The sequence below is a fragment of the Strix uralensis genome, chromosome 12 (assembly GCF_047716275.1).
Source record: "Strix uralensis isolate ZFMK-TIS-50842 chromosome 12, bStrUra1, whole genome shotgun sequence".
NCBI lineage: Eukaryota > Metazoa > Chordata > Aves > Strigiformes > Strigidae > Strix > Strix uralensis.
In genome coordinates this window covers 12206197-12228738 of record NC_133983.1, presented here as the reverse complement: position 1 = coordinate 12228738, position 22542 = coordinate 12206197, and positions in this window count along the sequence as shown.

The following is a 22542-nucleotide window of genomic DNA, read 5'->3' as shown; positions in this document are numbered from 1 at the left end:
AAGGGACTACAGTGAGGTATGGCCTTCTTTGTATTTTATTCTGGTTGGCAGATTGGTATAGCAGCCCCTCTGAGTAGGTGTATGGTGAAGCAGAGGCTGCTTCTCACTGTAATGGAGAGGAATAGGATAAAGTAAGTGTGGAAGTATGGTAAGATAAGAGGGAGTTACACAGGATGAGATAAGATCTAGTTCTATTTGCAGAAGATACAGAGTGAGAGTTTGGCAATGTACATGTATATATATGGGATAAGAGCAATGCAGGCTCTATGGTTTTATAGAACTTTGAGTAAAGCAGTTTAGCTAGATGAGAGCATGTTAAGGGATCAAAGGTGACTGAACTGGGACATGGAGAGAGAACAACCTGTCAGAGACAATGAAAGTACGGAAAGGTTATATGGGAAGATAACAACCTGGAAAGTGTGAGGTGTGAAGGAGGGAGACAGGCTGTGCCAGTCATCTGTGTTGTGTATGGAGGAAGAACAAAGATGGCTTTAGAGCAAAGGGACTAGCTGAGAAACAGTGAGCAGAGGAAAGGCTGTCCTATAATAAGCATCCCTGGCAGGTGGGGTTGACGAAGGAGCCAGGTGTACCCTCTGGTTGAAAAGGACGAGTACAGTGTTTTTATACCTGCTGAGGAAAGGGACAGAAGCCATACAAACATGCAGCAGAGGCTTTATTTGGGACTTTCCATATCTTTTGGGGTGAAAGGCTTTGATGTGTCTTCAACACACCAAGGTAGCAAGGAAGATTGAATTTCAGCCATAAAAGATGGGAGCAGGAGGGGCTGGGTACTTTTAGATAACCTAACCACTCATATGTCAAACCTGTCCTTGCAAAGGGCCCAATACTACAAAGAACTAGTAACTTCTAATAACGTTACTTTTGTGAAAGTTTTTAAGATGCAAGTCCTCATGCTGTAATTCTTGTGTAACAAATATAACTCAGACTGGAAAATTTTTTTCCTGATATTAGACCAACTGATTTTCTGTATTTGAGGTGGGAGAAAAATATTTGAATGTGTTTACAAATAGTGTTGTATTTTTTAAATTCTAGAAAGTTATTACTTGGGCAGAATTTCCTGTTACTACTCTATTCATCCTTGTTTCACAGTAGTATGTTTGGTAACAAAGCGAAAACTTGCAGAGATTTCATACTCCTCTTCTTGTCTTCACCAATCTCATGGCATTATCATAGATACTTCTATCTTGTTGTGTCGCTCCACCTCAATCTGTGTTTTCCCACTCTGTAGATAACAACTGGTCTCCATTGTGATTGTTTTACACACTAAACATTTACTCTAATTATTTTCCTGTCCTTAGTTGTACAACAGCACTGTGCCTGGCCAGCTGCAAGACATGGTGAAAACTTCACTGCTTGGGCCTGGTGGATTTCTTCTTGTGTCAGCCCTCCCAGGTAGTGGCAGGAAACAGTATCTCCCAAACCTGTCCAGTCTATCACTCTTCCAGTTCAAATGTTGACAGCTCTAGGTAAAGCACACTTTAAAAAGATCTGTTCTCTGTCACTGCTATGACATTAATACATGAATCCACAATCACAATGATTTTAGAAACAGGCAGACAACATGAACTGTTAGAGCTTGCTTGAATGAATATTTTAAAGGGAATATTTTTGCTCTAACATTTTTGAGAGTATTGCGTGTCGCTGATCCTGAATCTCTTGTTTATTTTGGATGTCTTGATTCCTTATCTTGACTCTTCAAATATTCTTCATTTTTCTTGTGGCTACCTCAGACTATTTGCTTGAGTTTCAAAGCTTTTTACTAAAGATGCTGCCATATTGTGTCTAGATAACCAATAATGTGATCAATCGCTACTCCCCTTCCACTGAGCTGAATGCCAAAGTCACAACAGATGTTGTCTGAAAGAAGGCAACACTATTTATTATCTCACTGGACATTAAAGATAGAACCATATTTGTTGTAAGAAGAATCTGATGGCAGAAGAAGCCCTTGAATGCTAATACCATCACATAAGAAAACTGGGCTAGAGATTAGTAACGACAACAGTATCTGTGAGCATGGGTGATCAGTTGTATGTGTCATTACTGATTTGACTGTGTAGTAATGCACTTGAAGCACTAGCTAAGTGGAAAAAAAATATTTTTTTTGCACTATTCTGGTCCACTGTACACTATTCTTAACGGGCATAGTCTAAACTTCTGTGCTATTTTTTGACCCAGACTTCTGAGTATTTCTAGTGTACAGATTGTTAATGTATCTTGTTATAGTGAGATGAAATTTTTGGCTCATGAATGACCAAAGGAAAAGAGTTCCTGTTTGGCTCAGGAAGAACTGTTCTGCCATTCAGTATCTTATGGGCTGAGTGTTTACCAGCTAGGCCCCAGCAACCTACCATAGTAGGTTAGTAAATACTGATACTTATCTTTAACAGAGTTGATACTAAAATGTCAAGAGTAGGAGTAATGTCTCTTAATGACTAAGTGACATTTGTGAGTTTTCTTAGGTCTGTGTGAATTGTTTCTGCTGTTGCTGAGGACTTGTTACCTGTAATTGGATATGTTCAATATGAACATGCTAACAGTTAAATTTATTTTTCACACTTTTCTGAAAGAGTTGCTTTAAGTTTGAACTTTAAGAGCACAATGCTTCAGATACAGGGATAATTTTGTTCTGTCAATAATATATTCATAGGACTAGTGGTTTGAAAAAGGTTGTGGATTTGCCTAAAAGTTCAAAGGATCCCTTAAATTGCTGTCTATTCCATTCTGAAGCTTTTAGAGGTTTTTTCATGTGACTGTCTGTCTAAGCAATGACTTTGAAATTCACCCTGGCCACAGCAAGAAGAAGGCTAATGTCCGTATAACATTGTTTAACATATTTACGGAGTTACTGGTAATAACATTACTATTGTTACTAAAATGTTACTGTTGGTTCCAAATATCTATTGCATTGCAGGCTCTGTGTGGAAGTACTCACATTTCTCTCTTCATGTATAATGCTAACTTTTCACAAACAATTAAAAGAGGTATAGTGTCATTTCTTTGCTATTTCTCCAAATTACCTTAAAATTTAAACTATGTGGAATATAAGCACCAAAAGAGTATCTGTAACATTTAAGCTTCTAGTTGGGTAAGCAAATCTGGCTGTTTTGTTATGTTCAGGTGCATACCTCTTAACCAGATGAAGGCATAATTCAATTTTCAGTTCCTTTGATACAGTAATGTCTGGCTAATGGAACTATGGAACAACATTAGACAGGTTTCTCAACACCTCCCAGAAGGCTGTAAAAAATGCAGTTTCTCATGATAGTCTCTTCCAGTTTTTAATATTATCTCTTTTTCTGTAGTAATAGTAGCCTATATGTAGTGTTTTCACCCCTTTACAGACTGATAATGAGTGAATGTTCATGTGGTCTGTTACACAACACTAAGCTCTTATTTCACTGTCTGCAGTTATGTTCAGTAAGTACAATATGAACATCATCTCAATTAACAGAGTACCTTTAGGGCTTTTCTTAGCCAACTATTCTAGCACGCTTGTCCATACTGTCATCAGCACCTAATCAACTAATGATGGCTGAAAATGAGGAAGGCCAATCCCAATAAATCCGAAGGATAGTAATTTTTCTCTTTTAATGCCCTTCTCCCTCCTTCTTCCTTCTTCCTACGGCACATTGCAGTAAATTAATGTCATAGTGGTTATTACAGTAGCGCTGCTATGGCAAGTATTCAAGCAACGATCCTCGAATATTTTACCTCAGCATTTATTTGTCCATAAAATAAAATAGGATTTATTACAGTACTCTCTGGTTTGAGGACTGCATGGACAGCAGCTGTGACAACTCCTTATCTCCACTACAGATAAAAATACAGAGGATGTTTCCCTGAAGCTAAAGAGAAACAAGGAACATAGAAGTCAGTCTACTATGCAACCACAGTGTTACACAAATTGGTAAAATAAATAAATATATGCATGAATAAAACCTTGTACCTAATATGAACCCTAAGAAAAATCATTCAGTAATTTTGTCCTTAAAAGATCTCAGTAAATTAAAGGGGTATTCATTGCTTTGGAGATTACTGTGACCAAATCAGATATAGGATTTTGAGATCGAAAGATGGAAAGATAACTGTGAGGAATTATTGATGCAAGCCCTATTCAGAGAACGCATAAGAGAAGGAATTACAAATAGAAAAAAAGATCTTGGTCAATAAAATTTTACAGGGTTTTTTGATGAGTGTTGTTCACTTAAAAAATAAATGATTTTGATTATGTGAAACGTTCCACCTTACAGAAAAAGCTCCTAGATTATGAAACATTGGTTCTGAAGCCAGGCCTGTGGAGATACAACTGTAGGCTTAGAGATATTAATATTTTCAGCTGCATGTAAATTTCTGTGTGTCATTAACATCTCTGAGCTCTGTAATTAGGTCTCTCCTGATCTGGTTATAGTTTCCGTACATTATGAGTATGTAAGCCTCTCTAGGGAAGCACAAGGCCAGCCTTACAGGGTTTCCCCTCTCTGTTCCACAGTTTTGCTCTTATTTTTAGCAAGTACATCCTAGCAACTGCTTGCTTCGAGGTTACAGTGAGATCCCAGTGGCAAGTGTGAAAGGCTATAAAGCATTATCAGTCTTTGCCAGCACAAGTCTCTACCAGTACACCAAAGCTAGACCTTCCTTCATAGACTCTACTTTTCCTTACCTGGCACTCCTCACTCCTCATTTTAAATCTGTTCTCCCAGTGTTTGTATTCCCCAAACTGCTCTCCAATTTCCAATTATAGTTATGATTTTATTTTTGCATCTGTTTTTTGGTAAAAGAAACAGATATTCTTACAGTGCAAACCATGTATGTAAAAACCTAGTAGTGTTTGAAAGAATGTTCCTTTCTGAATAAATATTTTTTCATGAAATGAAATATAAACCAAAATGTTTGTCCTTCTGCTTCTCACTGGTAAGCATCAGAGAGTCCAAGTACAAAGGGAAAAGTGGTTTATTAAAAGATGTTTGCATTTGCATTAGTTTGTTCAGAAGGCCTTGTCTTGTAGCATTATATCCAAGAAATGCTGTCCTCAATATAAGGAAGTGCTCACTCCATGGCCTGGCTATTTTTTGATTTTTCTTGAATGTGGTTTCTGCTTAGGTATAACAAAATATTGGATAATGAAGATAGAAAACCAATAAAGAGGAAGAAAAACCATACAGAATCACTTAGAATGAATTCTGTGTGTAATTACTTGCATTTTTGCTAACTACTGTATAAACAACACTTTTAACAAGGCAAATTGGAAAGTTGAAGACAAATCTGCTTAGGGATATAGCTTCAATTTATTACACAATGATAACTGAAAACTTTGTTTCTGCTGCGTTGCAGTCAATTTCCACTGAGCTCACACTCTGAATGTGTGATTAATCATATGAGCACTGGGGTTGCCAATAAATACCAAAACCTTAAAACTGTAACAACTTGCTCATTTTGTGCGGTCATTCCAAATAGCTAAACAACCAGAAATTGTCAATGTACACCAAGATCAATGCTCCAGGGTCTCTACATAAGATTGATTTCCCCCTCTGAGGATTTCATCTCTCTCATCAACAAAAACATTTTGTCCTCCCTAAATAATCCAATCGAATGCCATCCTCCTGTGGAACAGTGAGAGGTTTAAATTGTTTGGGTTAATATCTGCTTTGAGGTGGCCTGGAAAGTCTCTGTAACTTTGTCAAATATAGCCTGGAGGGAGAAGTGCTGTGGTTTGATATGTGCTAAAAATAAACAAATAACGAGAGAGTCTAAAAATCATGTTGTGCTTTAAAAATAATATATGTGGGAGAAAATACATTTTAAAGCTCTTGCTTCTGATGCAAAACATAATAATTGCCAGTGTATTCCTTTTTTTTAAGGCCTACAAGCTCCTCTCTATTGGAGATGGGGAAGGAGAATAGGAGCCATGGGAACAGATTCAGGGGAGAGGACAGAGAAAGGGAACCACAGAAGCCCACAGAGATTTTTTTTCCCCAGAAGATGAGTGGAGCAAATCAGAGATGAGACTAAAGGAATTGTTACCACCCATAGCCCCCTCTCTCCTATGGATGGTGAATACAAAGGTAAGGTTTAATAGAAATATGCCGAGTAGTTCAGATCCCAATTCTCTGAGTGCATCTCCCTCAAAAGATAATTTTGCACATTTGCAGTTGGGAAAGACTAAGTAGAAATGTTGTTGCAAAGGAGGCTTTGCAACCAACAGGACAAGTTACAGGTGGGCAGTATGACAAAGACCACTATAACACAGATGACTGCTTTCCATAGTTTTCTTGTCCATTATGCAAACCAGCCTTTCCACAATCTGCATAACACTGTAAATTGGATCAATGGAGATTTTGTGATCTTTATTCAGCATGTTCTAGAAGGAAGATAGAGCACAGACCCAGATTCTTAATTAATTCTGTGTTTATTATAATTAGGGTGCAGTAAGAAGATTAAGTTCTATCCCAACTACAGATGAAATTGCATCATTTTGGTTTTAAACATTTGGTACTTCTGTAACTGTTGGCCAGCAGCTCTGATGATTGGCACCCCTGTCCCCACAGCAGAGCATGAGGGTCAAACATTGCACCAGCAAGCAACTGCATATTGACTGTATTTGGAAGCAGCTGACTCTAGGCATATGAGCAGGCAGGCCAGTCTGGGAAACAGTTATTCTTGGAATTTTGTGTTGAGATTTCCAGAACAGAGGTAGGTTTATGTCATCCTTAGTAGACTTTCAGGACTGAGGTGAACAATTGGTGTTTAAATGTTGGATTGAAGTTACCAGAATGATAGCCACACAGGCCAAGCATAATTTGCTTCCATCTTGGACTGGTACTAGCTCAGAAATGTTAAAAGATCTGTGCTGAAACCCTATATAATGTAGTCTCTCTAAGTGGAATAATTTTTAATTAGGTTATGGGTTAGGTTATCTTAGCCTCAAAGATCAACACAAAAATGGCAAATTGGCTTTGAAGAAACTGAATAATTATTTATAAACAGGCAAAGAACAGATTGCTCTGGAAAATATAAATATCCTCACAATATCTGTGGTCTTAGCTTTGCCTTGCTCAAAATGTAAACTTCTTTTTGACTTTTCTGTTGCAAAAATTTCTCCTTTGTAGAGCTGTACAACAAATCTTACCAATGTCATTGTACATACCAGTATACGTTCAATTTGAGCACAAAAATATTTTCAGTAAGATGAAACATAAATTTATCCTTTGTAAACATTGGAAAGGTGGGAAATGCATATCAAAGAAATGACTGAAGGAAGAAAATATCACTTTATTCTACTGAAACCTAAAAATAAATTCCAAGGTGCATGCCTACGACTCTCAGGAGTGCATATGGATTTCTTGCTGACATTGGATTCTCCAAATTGAATGTCAGACTCACCAAGAATGGGATGGGGCACGGAGAGTAGGCTAGAAGGCTAAACATATTATTAGAAGGGCAAGATGAAACATCATGATTATCATTAGGAAAAACCTCTGAAACATATTTGTACGTTATCCTGGCACAAATACAAGTGTCACATGTTAACAATAGTTAGGCAAAAATACCATGCTATACTGTTATGCCCCTAGGGCCCTATCTAGTTAACAAGAAGATATTGTAGAGTGCACATGCACACTAGAAATTTACAATTTCCTTGAAAGGCAGACATAAGTATTTTCGAGTCTCTCACACACAAAAGAATAAAATGAAGCGTTAGTTATGTATCTTGCTAGATGACAGTGTAAGTCCACTTTTAGATTTTTTGAAGTAGGTATATAATGATTTAACAGGTAAATGTGTAACTCACAAATATTCTATTCTTTTTAAACAAAAGCATAAGTAAATATCCTATGTCTATTTTGCATTATTTTTTTAAAATGAAGTCAGAGTGAAAAAAAGACATTAAATAGACACCCAGTTAAATTTATTCATGTGAAGTCCACTGGATAAATTTAAAAGCCCTCTAAGTTTGCATCAGAATGGCTAGAAACATCTGCCAAACGGCCAGAGGGTACTGGTAGTAAAAATACTTCACAGCTGTTAGATCTCAGTCTTGAGCTTGCAACAAAAGATCAGTACAAACCTAATAAATGAAGCGATGTACATATCATTCCTCCCCATTCTTTTTACTTTAGAGAAAGTAAGCCTCTGATCACACAATGGCATAAACATGAGGTTAAAGACAGGGGTTGGTTTTCATATTTTAGGAGTCATACCAGAAGGGTGTTAGTGTACAGTCGACTGCTAGGTGTCAGTGAACCATACATCAAGACTCCTCTGATTCTGGATTCCTACTAAGCTTTCTCTCACAACTTCCTTATTAGTTGCAGCCCATCCTTGGATCCTCTTAACTGTTCTGTGATCCTGCCTACCAAGCTAACCCACCTACCAGCTATGCTCAGCCCATAGGCTAGTGGAACAGAAGAGGCCACACAGCCAAATTGCAGAAATGTGTAAAGGAAGGTCATACCTATGTGAGGCAGAAAGAGTTTGTGGGAGTAACTTTAATAAGACTTGATAGGTCACTAAATTTTAAAGCAGTCATGCAATAAAAATAATAAAGTAATAAAGTTTAAACTAACATATGAGTAATTTTATATATAAATCTATATACAAATCTTCATATATAAATGTCCATATAAGTGATTTTATACATTTATCAGAAATCAAATAAGATCTGTTTGGACAAGAATTTTGGAAAATATCTGAAAAATTATCTTGTTACAACTTCTAAAATGAAGAAAAAAAAAAGAGATATATCTGTGGTACTTGGAAATTAACAGGAAAGAAACTGAAAAACCTAAAAACATTATTAATACAAGATAAATCACAATTTTAGACTACTAGATTCTCAAAGAGCCCATGCAAGAGGTGGGCACATATGTGAGTGGTTAGAGGGTCAGGATCTAAGAACCAAGTGTTTGGCTTTATTTTTTAATAAATCATACCAAAAAAATTGTTTGAGGAAATAAATTTACAGAATACAAATTCAGGAATGTTAATTGCTGAGAGTTCCTTTATGTACTCCAATGTGTTAAAAGATGAATATCCAGTGGTTTAATAAGTTTATGATCAGTCGTGACCAATGAGGAATAACTGTTATGGAAAAGAAGAGAGAGAACATCAGTACTGAACCTTTTAATATGACTCCTTTATGAGCTAAACTTGTCCTTGCAGTTAGCTATGCAGGCCAAAATAAAACATGTTCTGGGAATGACATAGGTCAGAGAAGCAGGGGTTAGCATCCCTGTGGTTACAATTGCAGGAAACAAGTTTGGGCTTGCATATTCTCAGTAGGCATCTGGGAAAGTAGAAAAGGTAAACCAATGTTTGCATTTACTCCCCTCAAATGGTCCTGTCTGAGCTCAGCAACCACTGCACAGGTTGCAACAGGATAGTGTGATCATGCTGGTTACCGTTCAGACCCGCACAGATGGCAGATCCCACTAAATGAAGTTGGTGTGTGTATACCAAGCTCTGACAACAGCCTCCTCGGAGACTGATAGCACTTTACCCTGCTGCAGAGGTAGGCAAGTGTGAACTAATGAACCATGCTGTGCCCTCACATGGGGAGTAACTATACAGCATGTCTCACTATGGGTTGCCCTTTAGCCTTTTTTCCTTCAAGGGTAAAGTTTTCCTTTTGCTGCATCTCTTTAGCTGTATTGAGTATCCATGTGGCTGCCTTTCCTCAAGCTGGAACAAAGGCCTGTCACAGTCCATCCATAAATAAATGATCCAAGGTCACAGGAAATCTCACAGAAAGGAATGGAAATCCTAATATTTTGAGCCAATATCTAGAAGTGCTTTCCTTGAGTCTCCTCGCTTATGTAAGTAGTTCAATTAATTTGAGAATGAGCAAGGAGAATTTGACTACACCTCTTGTACAAGTGTATCTTTAGACCCCTTTCTAATGCTCTTGCAGTTTCTACTATACCATTTTTAAGCAAAGAATTTGGCTTTCTCTTCCAGAGGTTACATTCCTTTCTGGAGTGTCACTTAAGTCTTCATGCTCATTGTGGTTAAGCTGAGAAGCAGATAAATGCATAAGCTAATGTCCTGATCAGTGTCTGCTTTATGACTGTACTTCTTCTATCACATTTGTCCATAATATTATTCTGTTAGTTTTCTAGTATGGAAAGTAGCAGAGAGAGGCCCTAATCCTACGTTTGTCCATACGGGCTCCATAACCCACACTGGGATTTTATTATTTCAGTAACATTGCCAAGTGCTATAAACAGCCAAAACATTTGTGTGTGACATTTTTTCAAAACTTCAGAATTTAAGTGCCTGCCTCCCCCCCCCCCCCCCCTTCATGACAATTCCTTAAATGGTTAATAGTTAAAACCTTGAAAATGCAAACCCTGTTTCTGGGGAATGCTGTGAATTTTTTCTGTCTCAGGGTGATAATACAGATTTGCATTTAAGATAAGGATGTTTCTCTTCTGATACCTTTCTGTACTTTCGACACTTGTTCAGGATATGTGGCATATACATTAAAGTTATGGAAACATAGTAACACTTTAAATTAAGGTGATATTTATAAATATTTTATTATTTATACAGCATTCGATAACATGCTTGTAAAAAAACTTGGAAGTATGCATTGAAACAGCGGACAAACTATTTGAACAATACTTACATCTTAAAATATTGTTGTAACAGCTTATCGCCTTGCTGTGGCAGCATTTTAAGCATTTATTGATGATGCATTTTATAACATGCCTTACAATAAGTTATTAAAGGATGTAGTGGCACCAACTAATCATTTCATAAACATGAATAAACCATTTATACAGGGCACCTTAATTTAAAGTGCTTGTAGAAACTTACATAAAATGTTTTGAACAGCTGACATGCAGTATTGGTGCTTCGTGTAGTGCCAAAGTGGTGTCATGTCCTAGTATATGCAAGAGTCTTATGTGGAACTGGAGCTTTATTGCTTCCAGTGATAGAGCTGGGAACTGCACAACAATTCCTAACACAAAATATTGTAAATCTCTTCCAAAAGAGAATACGAGGATGTGCATAAGCAACATCCAGGAGATTTTGGTGACAAATAATGTAGAAGCATGTTATTGCTTATTTCATATTTAAGAAAAAAGGAAGAAAAAAAATCTTTTTGCTTTTAACAATAATCCAACCTGTGTGTAAGGAAATGCTTTCAAGAGATAGAGTATATATTTAACACCTTGTCAAGCAATTAAAAGACCATGCGTGATAATCAAAACTCAGCAAATAAATAATCTTTATATTCCAAAGTATTTATACTATCAAAATAGAACTCTGAGACGTGTAGAAGGTAAATATTAATAAATAAATTTGAACAGTAATACTAAAATCATTCTAAAAATCAGAAAAATATGTCAGGTAATTAAAAATCATATGAAAAACACTGCTGCAATTCTTACTGTTAGCTGTGATTTACTAGGAGCATTTAAAGCAATGCTAAAAAAAAAAAAAATGAAGTCATACCTTTATTCCCCTCCCCCGCAGTTATAGATCTTATTTGACCTATTGCTTTTAAAACAGAATGGCTTAAAAAAGCGCACTTTATATGATAAAACTCAAAGACAAAAGAAAGAATGCAAATCATTTCTATATTACATATATGTTGCTCCATTTGGCAAAATCAAATTAGATCTTTTCATCTCCTTACTGTAGAACAAAAACAGAGCAATATTATGAAATTTTGCAGGGCTTTATTTCTAGGCGTCTTTTGTGTCCAGTCTTTTAAACTCAGGTTTTTCTGCCTTTTTTACTGACAAGCCCACAATTTTCAGAAAAGAAAGCTAGCATTAATTAAGACAGTGCCAGCTGTAATTTTCTTGGGAAGTAAATTTCTGCACAACTAAAGGTTACAGAGACCTTTTCACTGTCAAAATTTACTACAGCCTGTGAATGTTAATGTTTCTAATGAAGACATGTTCTCTGTCCCTGAACTTAAAAGTACCCTGAGAAGAAGGCAAAGAGAAAAAAAACTCTATTTGACGAATGTATCTGGAGTCTGTGCATTAATGCAGGGTTATGCCTGCTGGTGCATATTGTAATTATAGTGTTTGGATAGCCTTGTTTTCTAAACAAGGAATATTGCTATAAATTGGCAATTTTGCATGAAGGGTAGGCTTGTAGTAGGTGCCTTATGTTACAAATAAGACAGTGGTATAATAAGCATTTAACCCATTAGACTTAGGGATATTCTCAGCTAAGTCTGGAGAGGAGCTGTAATATAGAATATGGAACAAAAAGGTACTTTCAGTCTTTTATATAAATGCAGCAGAAGAACACATTTATTATTTGTACTTCTAATCATAAATTTTTTCTCCATTTTAAATGAAATCAGATGCTTCTAAAGAGAAGTATCTGGCTTTGCTTTTCTATTTGTTTGAAGTTGATTATATAATAATCAACTATATATAGTTGTATATTTTTTGTTGTCCTGTGAATGTGCATTTTTTCCCTATCCCTACAGTATTTACTGCCACGCAAAGTGGCAAATAAAAGGAAAATCTCAACATTGCTGAAAAGTTGATATTCTTCAATTGTTGCTGATGTATTTTATGGGATATTTCATTTTTCTATTCTTTGCAGGTTTTTTTTCTAAAGCAGAATGATAATCTTTTAAAAAATCTGCTTGTTGTCTTGTGCATGAGGTTCTCAAAACAAAAACTGCTATCGTGTGAAATTAGCTTTGATTACCCATGCAGTATCCTGGTCAATATGGGTAGAAAGTAAAATTAGCCTAGTTCATGACTGTGTTGGTTAAAAATGGTAAAAGCAAAGGAATGCAGATTTTGCAACATCTTAGAAATATGATCCTAATGATATGCAGATCATATCCATGTTTAATGTGGAGTTGTTTTAAAAATGGGGCATTAGATTGAAAACTGAGTATTTTTTCTGCATCAGAATGTTCGAGTAGCTTTCCTTTCTCTTCCTTGCCCTTCCCTTCCCCCAGTTTTTAAGACTTAAGAGCCTAGGTTTTCAAGACACTGAGCTTTATGGCCAGAAATCAGCCTGCCTCTAATATTTCTTAAGGAGAAGGCAATAAGTATCATAAGATTGCAAGTGGCTATAGCAATTCTATCCAAAGAGCAATGGAACGTCAGATATGTTTGTGTCACCCTTTGTAGCAATGGCAGAGCCCTGAAGTCAGTTGCAGAGTGTTTTTGCAATGCTGTTGATTTATATATCAGCTCCATTGATGAGGGCTGGCTTCTCATTTTGCCCATCAGCATTAGGGAATAGGATAGAGCACTGGGACAAAAATGTGGGAAATCAATGTCTTTGTAAATATCTATATGGACACTAGGATAATCTATTAAAATCCATGACTATCCTATACCAATAGAGATATCAGATCTTATTACCCATCCAATCCCTTTTTGCAACATGTAAATTGAACTACATTTTGACTCTCTCTGTCCAACATATGCACATTACTGCTGAACACCCCTTCAAGATATCTCAAAACATGTATTTCATGTCTTCATCAGTTTAATCTACTACATGGTCAGTAGCTCAGAATATTTAAGATCTGTTGGCTAATAAGTCAATATACTAGATACTGTAAATCTAGATAGTAACTTGGTATGGCATAGTTAATAGTCTTAGAGCACTGCAGAATGCGATAAAAACAATGCAATACTGGTGGACTGCTAACTGTAGGCAACAGTCAGTGTGAAGGAATATTGGGCAAATAATCTTCTCCTGGGAGAGAGGTATGACTCGACAGCATAAAAAGCCATGCTTGTGCATAGCCTGGTTTTGGAAGGATTCTTCCAGGATATTTGAGCTTTTATTTAGGGATTGCACATGGATTTGCACAGATTCTAGTTACACTTAGACAAATCACCTGAGACATCACTATTGCCTTTTAAAAAGACCTTGTTTCCACTTAATTATTATTAAAAAACCTGTTAATTAAAAAAACCTGTTCCTAATTGACTTGATCTGAACCCAAATAGTCCTTGTTCAAGTGAAATAAGTACATTGCTCACTTGAATTGGTTTCAAACCGGTGTATCTTGGTATGAAGATACAAGTCTTAAGCCTTAAAGGAAGCCTTGAAGGTAGCCTTAAACTTCCTACTGGGAGTAAATATAAGTAAGAAAAATGTGTAAGTGAGCATTGCCATATGAAAATCATGTTTGGAAACATGAGCTGGACAAAGTGTCATACAACCATGTTACGAAGGTAGTAAATCCCTTTGCCTATACATGTTCTGAGCAGCTATCCTATGTCCTTTAGACTATTAGGTCTTGACAGAGATTTTGAAGGAAGGTATGCAAGGACTCAAAAAAAAAAAAAAAAAAAGTTGCTAAAACTTAGTAAGAAATTAGAACATCTGAACCATTAAAAGTTATTTTAATTGTTCTGTGTTTTATTATGAAATACAGGAATATTAAGGCCTTGATGTTCCTTCATAGAAAGACCTGGAATGTTGTTGTCTTCTGTTATCATCATTTCTGTTGATATGTTATTAAAAAAATAAAAAAACCAAAACACCGTAAAATTTTAGCTTACGCAGTTAATTAAGGCAGTATACCCCAACCCTTCTTCTGCTGTCTTCTTCCTAGTAAGCAAAGAGAAATGCACTACTGGCATATGGTTCGAGATGGACAAGGATCTGAACATATGTAAATCTATAGTTGAACTTTCCCTGTCTCTCTTCCCCCCCCCCCCCCCCCCCCCCCCTCTGTCTCTGGTATTTGTAAAATATCTTGGAGAGGAACTAAATATTTTACTTTAATTCATTTTAATATATCAGGGACACTATCATTTTCAGAGCAGAAACTCTGTTATAAGAAAATCTCCTGCTGTGTTTTCTTAGATGTCCTCAAAAATAAAGATGGGAAATCAAAATAAGTGAAAAAAGAAAATAGGAGCCATCTATTTTAGTTTATTTTCTAGGGCTTTGTCTTATCACCTGAATTGCCAAACAGCACAAATGCCTGGCTTTTTAAAAAAAAAAAAAAACAAAAAAAAACAACAAACAAACAAAAAAACAAATAAAAACCAACAAAAAAAAAAAACCAAAAAACAAACAAAAAAAAAAACCCAGAAAATCCTTGTGTTTTGATGAGGGAGAGGGAGAAATCTGTGGCAAGTGGGTTAAAGGCACATGAGAAACCATTTAGATCAAGGCCAACTGAATCAGCACTAGACCTCTGATATACGAACAAGTGGGATAGAAGGTTGATGGAAAAGAGAATTTCTTTGAGCATATGGAAAGGAGAAGGCAATAGAAGTTGCCATGGATAGGTCAATGCTATGAAACCTACAACAGGTAGCTGGATCTCCAAAAAAAAATAAAACCAAAACAAAACCCAAACAAAAAACCCACCAAAACCAGCAAACAACAGATCACAATCCAAAAATCTTGACATAAATTGAAACTGAGTAATTTTTTGAGTAATGATTCTATTTGGTTCCTATATAATTCACCTCTTTAGTTCCTGAGTCCTGTCATTTTTTTTGTTCATTGTCGTATATTTAGTAAAGGGACAGCAGCATACTGAGAAGTAAAATTTCTTTCATGTAGACCATTAACAAATAATGCAGATAATCTCACTGCAGTACTAGCCTTGAAGGAATGCAATTATATATATATTCAGTGTTTTGTCCATAGCTGAAATGCATTTGGTAGTTACTTCCTTCATGGTAAAGCATGCTTGGAAGCATGCTTAAGGTGACAGTTAAGTCTGTGGCTATCATCCACTTTATCAAAGGAGAACACATGGGAATCCATTGACTATTGTGGTGAGTGTACATGAAGCCTCTTAAGTGTATTGAGAGCAGAAGACCAGGCTGGAAGGCACTAGAAATTATAAGTACACATACAAGGCTTCTGTCCATACAGAACACAAACTTTGTGGGCTGAATGATTTTTTTTTTTCCCCAAGGAAAATAATTACAGTGAACATAATAAAAATCTGGCTTAAAAAAAAAAAAAAGATAATTCCCTTAGTGGTCTTCACTAGTTTGGTACTTTCAGAGGTAGGTGGATCACAAAAGCATTGACTGAAACTGGAAGTTGAGAACATGATTCACAAATATGAATGTGGGCAGTGCACACTCCCTTGTGACTCAGAATGAGTATTCTACATGTGATTCATAAGGAAAAATAATTGTTTTATCATATGCATTCCTTGCATATGGCTGGGGTTAATATTCACCTTATTTAAAATTAAAATCCAACTACTGTATCGGCATAGTGGTTCTTTCCAACACAGACACAAAGAAAAGAAAGAAATTGCTTTATTCACTAACATGACACAGTTACTCTCCTCCGCACAAGTGACATTTGAGTATTGATCGGTGTTCTGCAAAGGATCCTGACATGCTTTTTGCAAGGCTCCTGGTGTATGTTGATTATTAGAAAAGATTTTCTGAGTAACATGAATAAAATCTGGAGATACTGTCCATATAAGTTTATGAATCATGTCCTCGGATCTGTTGAACCAAGAAACGTATCAGGAGGTTGGTTGTGCATTAGTAGTGACAGCCTCTGTTGCCTCAGATTGCCAGAGTTCAAATTAGGCCAGACTGGGAAACTGGCATCCTGCCTCCTGGACCAATTTTATTCTTAAGCGATGTATCAGCTAGTCTATATAATGACCCTAACTGCTTATAACAAAGTACCTCTTTTTTTTTTTTTTTTTTTTTTCCCCCCCCCAAGTCCCTCGGGTATTTAGGGAATGCCTGTACCTAAGAACTTATCCTCAGCAGAAGAGCAAGTATTAGAGATATTCATATTAAATGTTTTTTGGTCGTATTACAGAAGCGTTCAGCAAAGATTAGAGAGGTTTCCATTAAAAGTTTTCTTGGCCTTTTGGCTATCAGAATGGATGTACAGAAATGTAATATTCCTTGAGTGATCACAGTTTCCTAACGCCATCTGAAGTTCCTTTTCATAATATGGACATCTGCTTCTCAGGAAATGTATTTAAACTCTTAGAGAAACCACATCTCCTGACATTAAGCATTAAATCTGAATTGGCTGGTGCAAGCAAGCTGCAATATAGAACTCAATGCATTTGAAGAATGGGTGGTGGGAAGGAGAGGGACCTGCCACTGAACACACAAAGAGGGAGAAGGAAGGCATTTGTGTCTGTGTATGCAAGAGGAGAGACGTGCTTTCCTGAGATCAGCAGGTCCTCCTTTAGTATGATGGAAACCATGCATCGTACCTGTGTGCATGCGTGGGATCAGGTTTTGAAAGCTTTCTTACTTGTGCTGCACTTAGATTTTTTTTTTTTTAATATTGTCATTTACTACTGATGTCTATTATCTTGCAAGTGCATGTCATATAGAAAAGCAATTGTTTGCTTGCATTTTTTGCAAATTATTTGGCTTTTTAAATAGTTTCATTATGGTTATGTATAGCAACATTGTTGAGTACTGTAACTTGGTCATGGCTATTAGAAAAAGTTTTTTGGTAGCCTGAGGCTTTTAAATGCACTATACTTTTATTCCTTCCTTGATCCTGTGAAGAATCCATTGTCATTTGACTCTTGCACTTATTTGGTTAATTGCACCATTCAGTGTTTTCCCTAATTAGCTCCGTGTTCAGTTAAAAAATGTTGGAAATTCAGTGACAAGAGCATGGAGTTTATATCCTTTCTTAACACTCTTTGATAGTGGTTCCATTTTGAATGTGGTAGTCTTGGGAAATCCCTGAACGTTAGTAACAATAGCCTTTGCTTGGTAGAACTCCATTTGGAATCTCAAATTACATGATGACTCTGAAAGTTAAACACAATGAAAACAGTGAAAAAATATTGAGAAAAGTTTTGATTATGTCTGAAACATAATAAATGGAGCCGCTGGCACTAAACCACAATATAGTTACTTACAAACCCAGTTTTGGTGCCAATAGCATTGAATCACAGAATGAGGGCCTTTGGAAGGCTTGAGGTTAATTTTAGAGAACATGAATTATATATTAACTCAGAATGTTTCTGCAACAACAGGATAATCTAGAACTGACCTTAGTGGTCAGCGCTGAAAGTTAAAAGGGTGCATCTCAGTACATTAGGGGGCTAAAGTATTCTTTTCTTGAATGGGTGTCAGCTGCTGGGACAACTTCGCTGTTTGCAGAGTTACTGTAATTTAGATTTAATCAGAGAGGATTGAAGTCTGCTCAGAGAGGAAATGATGAATTTCCAACTCTGGATTTCTGCCCTCTAATAGTGATAGGTTTTGTAATTTGAGTCTGACTGCAGCATGAAGATATTGAATACTGTGTGAATTTCCATTACTCAAATCTCAAGAATAAAGTTAGAGTTGGAAAGAAATACCTGGGAGAGATTAACCTCCATCTTTTCCACAGAAGAGTTGGAGGCATCAAACAAGGATAGAGACAGGTAAATGAGTAGCAAAACAATGTTTTAGCCTCAATACGTAGTTAAACTATGGAACTCTGTTAGATGATGCTATGGGTGATAAAAATTTATGTGGGCTTAAAGCAAGGCTTGAAAAATATGGAAGAGAAAGCTATTGGGAGTTACAAAAACCCCATAACCGCATCTAGCTTATGATGTCCTCTAAACTGAAAATAGTTGGAGGTTTGAAGACTATTATGAGACAATATCATAGGCGTGCAAGTCCAGCTCTTAAACTTCTTTAGGCATCGGCCTGTTAACTGCTCTTGGAAACTAGATACAAAGCTAGGTTAACCTTAGATCTGGCTCAGTAAGGGAGTTTTCATGAACACACTGATGATAGTGATGTCTTCAAATACAATTGGTGATTTTAAAAGTTCTAGTCCTTTTGCCAGACTGAGAGTGTATCCACCCAGCTGGGATGATCTCCTGCAAACAGCTCATGCATTTTCTCTCTTTGCTGGACTACTGGCTTTCAGTTTACATGGCTCCAGAAAAGGCAATATGAAAAAGTCCTGCCCTTACAGTGATCTGTTTTCTCAGTGGGACACAGCAAGGGGAGACTCTGGCATCAACTGTTACCATTCATTTATTCGTTACTGGATCTAGCCCTAGATTCTGACTTGCAAAGACCCCTGTTGTAAAAGACTGTAATGGACTGGGGTCAAGAGCATCATCTTCTTCCAGAAGCCACTGTGATATTTACAGTCATCAGCTAGAAGACCCCAGATTAACTGTCATAGGGTAGTCAAGAGGGGGAATAGTTTTAGAAGTAATACAAAGAGTACTACAAGGCCAAAGCTTGGGAAACATGCTTGCAGAGTGCTATCACCATCTCCTGTGGGCTGCCCTGAACAATCCGCATCTCTAGCAAAATGTTTTCTTTTGTTTTTCTTTATTGGGAAATCTAAATGGGTGTTCTGGCCCAGAGGCCACAGATTAAACTTTAGAGGAAAAAGGAGATTTGCCTGTCCTCACTGGACTGCTCCCAAGGCTTTTCTGTTTTATCACTGGGAAAGGCATTTTAGAAATGCCAGTACTGAGTGAGGGAGAGGGAGTTGCATTTATTTCTGGATATTATTTATCGGATTTTTGAAAACTGACCTGAGAAAAATGTTTATTTAAAATATTTACTGCGAATTATATTGTTAGTGTTCTAGAACAAATGGTCAGTTAGTAGTCATTTTGCTGGCAAAAATAAAAAGCCTGGACCCCACACCTGTTTAGCTGTAACTGACAAACAAAACAATCTTTCAAGTAGAGTGAAAACAAACCAAATGCCCTTGAATTTTCAAAGAAAATATAACTCCTCCATGTAGCCCTAGGACAACATAGTCTGTTTGTTGGGAAGCATACTTAGTAGCGAGCTACAAATCTCTTTGCTGTGAGACTGAACAATTGTCATACATTTTGTTCTCTTTGTCTCAGTTGATAGTATCTATAGTACTATTTAGTGATAGAAAATTTGTGTCTGTCACTGTACCTGTCAGAAAGGAGCAATACCCTCCGGCAGTGACAGTCTACTTTATGGAGTTTTATTAGTATAATGAATGAAAGCCCAGTAGCATGCCCTGTAACACTTCTAAACTTTGGATTTTAAAAGGAATCATTATTAACAGTGAAAAACAACTAGCAGCTTGTTTTATGTACGCTTTGTTAAAAGCTTCACATATTTTTGAGAAGAGATTAATCTACAGTAATTTGTCATCAGGCTCTGAGTGAATGTAATATAATCCATACGAATGCAGAAGGTTCTGCAGGAAATTTGTAAACATAATGCAATCATGTGTTTGCATTTGTGACTCCTGAGTAGCTAGCAGCAGCTGTATAAACTTCTACTCTTGCACAGAAGGGATACTTTGTGTGACTACAGCTGTGTATTGTTGATTGCATGTGATGCTTTCCTTGGCCACCATATATGTTAATAACAGAAATGTGCACCAGTTGCTGTCCCTCTGTCTCTCTTTCTCTGATTCTTTCTTCCTCTTAACTTTTGCTCCCAAAAGGTCAATAAAGTTTTATGAAAGGGTCCTGGTTACCTTGCAGCATATCCTTTTTGAGCACTAAGCACAAACACATTCAATAAACTGTGCAGGAAATGTTTTTAGTGTGCTACTTCCAGTAAAAGAAAAACTAAATAGCAAAGACTGCTCTTCATGTTTTCAAGGTCTTGACATAATTCATTTAATAAAAATTCACTTTTCTAATGCTTTCTAGGCCCTGCATCTCCATGCCAATAACAGGCATTATCCAAGTCCGTTGCCATCTGAGGGAAACTCCTGCTGACTGCTGTGATTCAGGCCCAGTGGCTTTTCTGAGTTCCCTCTATTTATACAATGTTAATTTCTCAGCTCACACGAACTCATTTGCCAAAGAGGACACAGAGCATATTCTGTCTTACAGTGGTGGGAGATTGCTGGAAAGAATACATTCAAATAATTAGATTGTTCTTTCTTTGGTTTAGCCCATCTTAAACATTACATGGCATTTGAGATTATCACTCTTTACTACAGGGCTGGTAGCACTCTTGGTGCTCTAACTTCTCATACTGCAGAAGTAGGACAGCTTCCTTGGAAGTGTAAGAGTGCTCCAGGAAGCTGGTGAATCAACTGACAAGTCACTTAGGAAATAAACATGCAGGGCCACATGCTGTGATCTGCATGGCTGAGATGCCAACAGAAGTTCACAAACACTAATATGGGATGGATACGGACTGATTCACTATGAATGTAGATTATAGTCATTAAGATACTGAATCCAATAAATTCCTTTACAATTGAATGTAACACTATATATGCATATTTACAACATAATAATGCTGCTTCTTTTGCTCCAGCACACTATCTCATTTGTTAGGATATTTCTGTTGTAGCAAAGAATATGCATTTATAGCACTTCTCTGCCTATAGCTTGTCCAGGAACACTGAGCTGAACTTAAATTTCCATATATCCTGCAGCATGTGAATAGTCATCATAAACTTCATATTCAAGTAGCACTAATTGAACTTACCTGTTGGTACCAGTTCCCACGTTAATTTAATCAAGCCCCAAAAGATGTCTTTCAAAAATCCAATTCTACTAAAATATTTCTTCTCGTATTGTTCGGTTGCATAAATTCCATCCACTCACAATACATCTCATGTTTACTTATAGCAACAAGTATTCTCCAACATGTTAAGAGAATGCTAGACAGCTTATGTATTTTCTTGGTGGATCACCCACGAAGCGTCTCCATCCTATCTCTTCTTCATGGTGTAATTTAGATGTGGTATTTAATTATACTGGATATCTCATTATCGCTGTTATTGCACATTGGTATGAGTGACTTGAGATATGGAAAGACTGAGCTAGTTGTTTGTTTGGTGAGCAGGCATTTGATTGGAAACAAAATGGCAAGACATCGATGTCTACAAGTAGTGTGAGAACTTTACATACCAAGTAACTACATTGCAAAGTTTCTCTCTGCCTCAATCCTGTCTAAATTTTTAGTAACTTGCTAAGCATTCTTTTCTCTCTTTTTCCTGCTGTCAGATGAGTAAATTAACTTCCAGAACCCTCCTAACCAGCTTTGTTATTATTTTGTTTTGTTTTTTTTTTTTTTCCTCTCTACTGAGGGGCCACAATTCTGGATGAATACAGGTAGCTTCTACATCTCTCTGCATGCATGTGTCATAAAAACTTTACCTTACTACAGACATAAATGTTGTGTATTCTCCTCCCTTGTATCTTAATACTGTTTTACTTCTACCTTATTTCCTTGTCTTCTTCTTAGAACACTTAGCCTGTTATAAAGAAAAATGCTAATACTTTAAAGATAGTGTTTCAAAAGCTATTGTAATTCCTGCATTTGCTAGAGAGAAATGAGTTTACTGTGGCAAAAAAAGGGAAAGGTTACAGATTGCCAAATTTACTCTTCTGCCAGATTCTTACCTTGATTGTATGTGATGACTAATACTAGGTGTTAAGTATTGGTGAAAATGTCTATATCCCAGTTCAGAGTCTAATGACAGAATTTATCCCTTCTAGGAGGTCTTGTTCTGGGTGATTTGAAATTTCTAAGCCCTACTTTTATGAAAACTATTGTCTTGCTATATTTTGAGCAGCAATATAACATTATTGAGCTGACCCATATATCTTGTACATTAGTAACC